Below are 4,917 nucleotides of genomic sequence, written 5' to 3'. Positions count from 1 at the left end.
CTGCCACGTGCACTCAGAGAACTGGGGGGTTTGAAGCCTGGGCAGGCACAGGACTCCTTGGATTTGTGTTGTTTTATGTCCCTGAGTATGAATCCAGCGGATCCCTGCAATCCCTGAGTCTGTGCGTCCCTCCAGGTGGGCAGGGGTCTGCCACGCCAGAGGAGACCACGGGACTGGCACTTGTTCAGCCCCCGAGTGAAGCCTGAGCGTGGCTCTAATTGCTGCCTGTGACACGGATATAAATACTTCCATAAACAAAGGAGGAGAGAGGAGCTGCACAGGCTTCAGACAATGCTGACGCAAGAGGAGGGTGAACTAGCCGGGAATGTGTGGGCTAGAAATTAGGCCATTCCTCACCATCACAGCGAGGGAGGGTCTGAAGCAGCTTTCCAGGAAGAGGAGAGGAGCAAGAGGAGACCTGGAGGAAGGAGTTTGGCAGGAGGGCTTTCAGAGGGGTGCAAAGAGCAACCTCTCGCCCTCCCCAGCCTGGCACTGGGCAGCTCTGGCTCTGCACGGCCCTGGGCACAGCTCCCGGGCTGTGGGAGCTGGTGCCAACGCTGACAGCAGCCACAGGTCTTTGCACCCTTGTCTGGGCTCCCTTTGGAGCCTGTTGGACGCCCTGCCAGGGGATGGAGTGGCAGCACCTTCCCTTCTCCTCAGGGAGGTGCCAGCTTCCCTGTCTCCGGAGCAGTTCTGGCCTCGGTTCTTCTTCCTGCTCTTGTCACGCCCTGGGGCTGCTTGTCTTCCTCAGACCTTACCTGGTGCACCTTCCTAGGTCCCAGCACTGCACTTTTCCCAGGATTCTCCCAGCTGGATGCCTTCCCTCCAGAGGGAGAGTAATTCTGTCTGGCTGAGGGACGGTCGTGGTTCTGAGGTGCCTCTGATTCAGGGGGACCTGGAGCCCCGAGGGAGAGCCCTGGGGGTGCCAGAGTTCAGCAGCACGGCGTGGGATGATCCCAATGGGATGGCTGCTCCTGGCAGGGGGATTTGTGAGAGGTGGGAGAGTGGCTTAGGCTCTGTAACACCGGGGTGATGGAGAGGCCATCAGGGAATGCTGTTTCTCACAGCGTGAGAGGTGAAGTTGGCTCAGCTACGAACCTCTTGGGGGTGCTCAGAAATCCAAAGAACACTCAGGAATCCGAGCAAAGTGCTCTGCTTTGGGTTTCTCTTGCTGCTGCTCCTGCTGGCACGTGCAGGGAGCTCTGCTAGACTGGCAAGGCGTGACTTGCTTTGATGGAAGCGTTACTGGTTTGTTCCTGTCACCAGAAAATCTTCTTGAAAGATTTCGTAACTCCCTTTGATGATTTTTCACCCGTTTTTCCCTGGTGTTAGAATAAGGCTCATTGGATTATGATTTCTGAGATACTCGACTTGAAAAAAAAAAAAGATAAGTGATATTTTTTTTTTCTTCCTCAGCAGAGAAGTTGATTTAATAAGAGAAAATGAACGTGAATGACTCTGCAAGTCTGTAATGGAGTTTGGGGGTGGCCAGTGCGTTTTTTCCAACCATTCACAGTTGTGTCTTAAATATTATTGGGAACTAATGAGGTACCAGATGATTGGGGGGAAAAAAAAAGCAAGAATAATCCTGGTGATTACCATCTGGAGCGTTTAATTTCTCCCCCTAGTGAAATAACAGGACAGAAAAAAAAGGAAATAAATAAAATCAGTGATGGGGAATAGTTGAATAGAGCTCAGGTGGGCACCACTGCCAGCCTGGGCAGAGGGGGATTTGCTTGGAAGGGCCATGGGTCAGATCCCGTGGGACACCGTGGCTGCAGGATGGATCCAAAGTGCTCCTCTCTGCTGACTTTGTGTTCCTCCTGCTCCTATTTCTGACCTCTTTGGGACCTTTTCACCCTCCTGCTCCCAGTTTCATGCCCCATTTCATGAAGGTGCTGTTAGATCCCTTCCTCCAGGTCACTAATGAGAGTCCCAGTCCTTGTCCCAGGCCTGTGGCTGGAGCTGGATGGTGGTGGCAGCACATTTGGTGTCCAGCCTTTGGCTGCTTTCAGGCCCAGCTGAGAGGCTGGCAGAGCCATTCTCCCTCACTGCCACGTCTGGAAAGGCTCTGCCCTTCCCATGGCCACTGCCATCCTCAGGGAGCAATCCCAGCCAGGGACTTCTGTGGCTTCCCAGTTAGAGGGTTTGGGTTTGGTTTTGGGTTGGAAGGGACTTTAAAGTTCATCCAGCCCCACCTCTGCCATGGGCAGGGACACCTTCCACTAGTCCAGGTTGATCCAAGCCCCATCCAACCTGGCCTTGGACACTTCCAGGGATCCAGGGGCAGCCACACTTGCTCTGGGCAACCTGTGCCAGGGCCTCCCCACCCTCCCAGCCAGGAATTCCTTCCCAATATCCCATCCAACCCTGCCCTCTGGCAGTGGGAAGCCAGTTCAGACTTCCCGTGCTCCCTTTTCTGTCCCTTTGTCCCACAGGGTTTTTTACCATCTCCCTTCCTCACCCCTCTTCTCCTTCGTTGTGCTGGGAGAGGCCACAGCCAGCGGCTCCTTCTCGGAGCTGTTTGTGGTCATCTCAGCCACTTCTTCCCCTCGCCAGCCCCACCTTGTACCTGGTGTCCCCAGCCCAAAGCCCCAGATCCAGCCTGTCCCCTGCAGCCCTTGCTTTTGCCAGGTGGCCTTGTCTGCTCCAAAGCTGCCTTTCCAATGTCACCAACCTTGGGCCCTGCTCGGGAGCTGTGTCCAGACTCCCTGGAGACACAGCAGGAGTGATGCCGTGGCACAGGCACCCTGGAAAGCCATGGATTTGGCTGGATTTGCTGCTGGGCAGGAATGTTTTCTCACAAAGGGACAGGATGGGGATGGCTCAGACTGTCATGGCACCGAGTCCTCCCACGCTGGGAGTGTGGGCAATGGGAATGCAGGGTGCAGGAGACTCCCAGGCTCCCTAATCCTGGCAGCTGTGCAGCAGCAGCACAGAAGGGACCTGTGGCTCACCAGCAGATGTGGATTGAAGGAAAGGAGGAGCCCAGAGACCGACCAGTTGCTCCTGGGCTGATCTCATTGTCCGGATCCAGCCACGGTTTCCGTTCTCGTGCCGCGGAGTCGCAGAACTCGTGCTCAGGACCCGTTAGACTCACCCCGTGACCCCAAACTTCCAGGTCTGTGGATGCAGCCATCCCTGCCTGCCTCACCTGTTCTGCCAGTGCAGGGTGTTTGCAGCAGATGCTGCTCCAGCTGGGAGAGTTTTTGGGGCTGGATGCCCTGGCAGAGTCCGGCTCCCAGTGATTCCTGCCCTGTGCAGTCCCTGGGCCTCGGGGCAGGAGGGCCGAAGGAAGGGCCATTACTCATTTCCTGGACAGATCCAGGCCATGCTGTAAATCTCTCCAGCTCTCAGTGGTTTGGGGGCTATTTCTGTTGGAGGATCGTCACGTAGATTAAAGCCTTGAATCGCAGCCAGCCGTGGACCGGACACGGTCCCATGCACAGTCCTGCAGGGCTCAGCCCGGCATTCCATCTGCTCCTGGCAGGGCAGTCCCTGCCTGGGAGTGAGGGCTTGACCCTGGGCATGCAGAGTGTTCCTGCCCTTCCTTAGCCCTCACAGGCAGAGGGAACAGCCCAGGGATGTGGCTGCTCCACGCTGGAGCTCCACACTGGAGCTGCACTGGCCCCCACGCTGGGGTATGTGACCCCAGGCAGGTCTCTGGGGTGGGAACACGGGTCAGCTGTCCTCCCATTCCCAAAACTTTGGCACAAGGCCACAACTGCATCCTGTTATCCGAGTACAAGGCGCTTTGGGAAGCCCCTGGCAGCCAGTCCCTGGCCTGAGGGGTGGTGGAGGAGCTGCTGGAGCTGCAGCCCAGGGGCCAGTCGGGCTGTTTGGGCCTCCAGGCTGGGGTGTGGGGACCTCATGGTGGGCAGAGCTCCAGCAACTGCACCATCAACAGCTTTATAGGCCAGAATGAGGGCTTTTCCCTGTAAAATCCCAAAATGGGCAGCTGAGCCCCACGAGTCACATCCTACTGGTGTCCAGCCTCCCTCGTGAGTCCCCCTGGCAGCTGGGGAAGGAGCCAGGCAGGGATTCCAGAGGCACTGGTGCAGGTGTGGAGATGGGGGATCATGGTTTCAAAGGAGGGGGACAGGGCTACTGGGACAGACTGGGGGCACTGGTGGTGGTGTGGAGGGAAGATCCAAGGAGCAGGGCAGGCTGCAGGAGCTGGGACAACCCATCCTGGGTGCTGTGTCCAGACCCTGTGCCCTGCACCCCGAGCCCTCCCTGGGTGAGCAGAGGGTCTGGGTGTCTGCACTCCTGGGACAGGTCCATGCTCTGCTGACAGGGTGAGGAAGGGTCCCTCCTGGATGGCTGGGGAACACTGCAGTGGGGACTGGGGAGGGCATGCAGTGACAACTGGCCCTTGGGGATCCCTCCATGGTGTGGAGCTTCTTGGAGAGGTCCCTGACATGGGGATTCCCATGTAGGGTGGGGATGGTCCTCTGCAAGACCCTCAACACAAGGATCCCGGTTGGGGGGCTGTCCCACAGTGCCCCTGCCATGAGGAACCCTGTGGGGTGGCTTTGGGACACTCCTGTGTGGTTGGTGGGGGGTTCCTGGGTGAGGGCCCCAAGATGGGAATCTCTGTGTGTGGGGAGTTAAGGGTCCTGCTGGAGGTCACTGTGGGCTGGGGTGGAGTGTGGGGGTCTCACCAGAGCCCCAAGTGGAGGTTGGACATCCCCTGCTGGGGAATGGTCACTCCTGGGGGGATGATCCCTTCTGGGTGGGTTCTGCGGGGTCCCTGTGGGGATGCCCAAGTGCAGAGTGGGGGTCTTCTGCTTTCAGGCTCCTCCCAGGGAATGGTCACTCCTGGGGGATGATCCCTGCTGGGCAGGGGGTGTGGGGTCCCTGTGGGAATGCCCATGTGCACCACGGGGGTCTCCAGCCAGGGGTCCCTTCCCGGGG

This window comes from Corapipo altera, unplaced genomic scaffold (assembly GCF_003945725.1).
Source record: "Corapipo altera isolate COAL_440 unplaced genomic scaffold, ASM394572v1 273, whole genome shotgun sequence".
NCBI lineage: Eukaryota > Metazoa > Chordata > Aves > Passeriformes > Pipridae > Corapipo > Corapipo altera.
The sequence above is the reverse complement of the archived record's forward strand: the minus strand, read 5'-3'. Positions refer to the sequence as shown.